Raw genomic sequence first — 4,219 nt, 5'->3', positions numbered from 1 at the left:
TCAAGATTGTTAATTGGGATAAACATTTACGACTTAGAATGTAAACAGTGCAACCTGTGATTCCTTATCGCCCCAGAATATAGATGTTCATACCAGACGTAGGACAGTGTTGTGCTTGACGTTGCGTGGTCCCCCCAAAACCCGCTCGCATATTTCGATAGATAATTTCAGACAAGCCAGCAGCAGTGTGGAGCAGAACAGTACGACCGCCGCGGGATTCTCAGGTACGTCGTATGGACAGGGCACACGGTCAAGCAACGGTCGAAACGACAACCAGTTAAAAAAGGGTCCTCCACACCCATTGTACCTCCGGGCGTGTTACAATTTGCAAACTATTTTTATATAACACTGATCTGGCTCGTTAGATATGGAACATGGTATCATTACTGTAACTAATGGAATAAAAAAATGCCCTTCTCTACTTTCATCTCTTGAATGCACTGAAAATTACTCTGATTACCTGTACGGAAGTTACAGTATATTATGTTCACTAAACGTAAAGCTGCAATGGATCTTTTAAATATATGAACACTATTAACTGCCACGACTAACATGAGAGCATGAAACTAAAAAAAGATGAAGTTAGATTTTTATGTCATTAGCCAGAACAGGTTTTGCACAGTAGTCTTTGATCACACACAACTAAAATTTTATCACTCATGAATTATTTACGTAACTGATAACATAACAGCAGCTGCCCATGTCCACCTGAAAATGACATAATAAAATCCACAATTTCCCTCTGAGGTCTCCAGTAAGCTGAAAGAGATAATTTTAATGTACCGTTACCAGCCCTCTATATTCAGGGAAAACTGCTTTCATTCAATTTAATTTGAATTTGCCGCGGCAGCGGTTCCCACTATCGCTGCACGGCTCTGCGTCATGAAAAATTCCTAATGTGCTGAAAACGGCTAAGAATGTGGAATGAAATCTTGGGCAAGCTAGCAATAAATTATTACAGGTAATAATTTTAACAATTTCTGTATTCAAAAAAGCAACATAAATTGAAAGTACACGCCTTTTACAAATATCAACCTCCAATGGCGTCTTTCTCGATCAAAGGACAAATGAAGGCTACCTAAGCTTCAAGCGAGCGTCATAACGGCTACAAAAAGACAGAGACAGTAATGTTTAACCTCCACTATTTATAGGCAATTTAATATGCATCTTTGTAATTATTTCTAATTATTATTGTCTGCTTCGATACATACAGTCGCCGAACACAGACGTTATTTGTGAAATATAAATACATAAATATTGCACAAACATAAAATCGTAAAATTGTTATTTCCTTTTATACATAATCTACAACCATTCATACAGTAATGAAATAATAATAATAATACATATAAATGTTTATTATTTTTATATATTATAACGATTTTGTAAATGTCTTGCCAGGAGACGTCACACTCCTGAAACCTACCACGCGCAATCGCTGCTGCATTGCGTTCCAACAGTGTATGTAGGTGTAATATTTAATCAAAGTTATTACGGTTCAGGTCTTATTCTACATTACCACCTTCAAAGTACTTCTCCTGTGAGCGAACACACTGATCCTCAAGTCCCTGCCACTTGTGAAAAGTATTCCGGAGTAGAATGAAGGCTTTCACGACCGGGTGACATGGCTGTTGATATACTTTCCGGGATGTGAGGTCGTGGTCCAAGATTTTTTCTGCTCCTTACGTTTTATATTGGTACTACCAAAAGAAGCGTAAACACGAGACTGAAAGAGCATAAAAGTCTTTGTCGACTTGGAAAAGTAGAAAAATCAGCTGTAGCGGAACATGCTCTTCAACCAGGCAACCACCAAGTGAAGTTTTCGGATACCGAAGTTTTATCTACAACGTTAAATTACTATCCACGGCTATATAGAGAAGCAATTGAAATTTATAAACATCACGATAATTTTAACAGGAAAGAGGAGGCTATGAAACTTAGCGATATATGGACAGTGACTCTACAAAATTGCTAACAATTTTTATCTTTGACAAGGTGGTAATCGATAGTCAACCTTATCTTTGCTATGGATTATCACTGCTCACCACGTGTCACCTGAACCACGCCCCCCTTTCTCACAATATATAAGTCGCTCTCAGACACCCGACCAGTCAGTCGGCAAGACTCAGCGGAGCAGCGCCTATGAGGAAGTCCAGCGCAGTCCTGGACGAAACGTAAGGAGCAGAAAAGTTCTTGGATCACGACCTCACATCCCGGAAAGTATATCAACAGCCAGTATTCCGGAGGTCTGTCTTTGTTAGGATATTTACTAACAACAGAAGTATTTCAGTGTGTTCCTAAACAGTGGCGCGAAAAATTCAAACTTCGCGGACGGTTGGATACGGCAACACCTCGTAGTTGTACGTACATATCCGTTGCGCACAGGTTGTTATAGTGGCCATCTAGGTCCCTACATAAAGGCAGTCCGGCACAAGCGGCTGGTCGGCAGCCGCGGCTCTTCTGATCTCTCGTCAAAGAGGTGACCGGCCCGCATGCGGGCGGACGCTGACTGCCAAACAAAAAGCGCTAATTTTTTCACGCCACTCTACTGTCGCTGCGTATCAGCGCGAAACATTTATTACATTACCACCAGTAAAAACTCCTTTCACAGGTAACACAGGCAGTTCTGTACAACATCTGACCGCGCACCACATCCTGTTGTACTAACGATAGATGGGTATTCTTTCGAGCTTGATGAAATCCTTTTAAGTATTTTAAAAGCGGTGCGTGCGCTGTGAATAGAAAAGAAAAACGCAGTGCATGTAGTGAAATATTTGATATTCTTCATAACAGTTTCATAAATATGACTCAATAGCTGCTGCAAAAAATTGGAGCAAGAGTGAAATAAATATGTCTTCAATCCAGAATGCCACAGCGATATACCAGTCAGTATTCTATTTCGAGGTGGTGTGCCGTTGTCTCCCTCGACAGGTGGAAGCATTTGTAGGACTTAAAACAGTGAATTATGTTGCCTTATACGAGTTATTATCAGTAATAATACGCCATAGTACCTACGTAAAACACGTTGGAACTGATACTGCTGTCGTACACTTAAAGACCACTAAATTATCCGTGAATGATTACTGTCAATAATAAATAATTGAAATTTATTCTATCAGTTCTTCTGCCCACAAAAGTTCACTACTAGACTAACACGCTGCTAGCCTAACGCCTGCTGTTGTCCATGATAGACAACGTAACAAAAACACAAGCACACATTCACATTTACATAAAACAGGTACAAATATGAAAATTACAATGACGTTTACATAACTATTTAGATACATAAGGTGTTTCTTTGGTTTCGATTGAATTCATCTGTGTCAATTTAGTTTGTGCGTCTTTAACTGTATAAAAGTAAGAATGTATAAACCAATCTTAACTATTAACGTTTTTGAGCAGTTTGTAGGTAATAAGTTAATCAGAATGTAGTAGGCGACATGAACTGTCTTGATAATGCTTTAATGAACAAGTATTTTCTTTTGTAAAGCTATGGATCTATAAAGATATATAGACTGCTCTGAATTATTGGAATTACTCAGCAACTTTTATGTAAAATTATTGCTCGGAAGAAAGCGGTAACCTGAAGTGTCTATCGTAAGATTTCTAATGCACTCTATCGAATCGTTTCAGTTAATCGCTGTGTATGTTAACACATGTAGACAAGAAGTGTCACATATTGACGTCTTTTATAAAACTATTTTGAACTGCAAAGTTATTAACTGCTGATAAAATATAAGGATGACATTCAATTTAGCACTTTGCAGTCAAATATGTATGACTTCACAATGAAACGTAATAGTATGACTAAACAGTGGCTGTGAGAAATTCTGCGCCTAAATGTGAAGTTCAGTATTTTTGGAATTGTTGCTATTATTATTCTGAATAACTGTCTCTGTCTCTAATATCTTTTACGTTTGTCGACCTCTAGTTAATGTCCATAAGTAAAGTCTGTTTTAAGTAAAGATTTACGTATATGTCGAAAACAATGTCACCACCAGAGATGCATCACCGTGATCTCTCTTTGGCTCACCTGAGATACTGATGCTGTAGTAGTTGGCAGTCACTGGAACAATAGAGAGTCAGATGTTCGGTGGTCCATGGGAAGACGATAGTATGGCACGGAGCTAGCTTGTAAATGAATGAATTAATTTAGAAAATGCAAATAATTCACATCACCACTCCGGTGCAACATCTCTTCATGAAGCTCTCACTAATG

This window comes from Schistocerca serialis, chromosome 2 (genome assembly GCF_023864345.2).
Source record: "Schistocerca serialis cubense isolate TAMUIC-IGC-003099 chromosome 2, iqSchSeri2.2, whole genome shotgun sequence".
Lineage (NCBI taxonomy): Eukaryota > Metazoa > Arthropoda > Insecta > Orthoptera > Acrididae > Schistocerca > Schistocerca serialis.
This window is presented reverse-complemented; position numbering follows the sequence as displayed.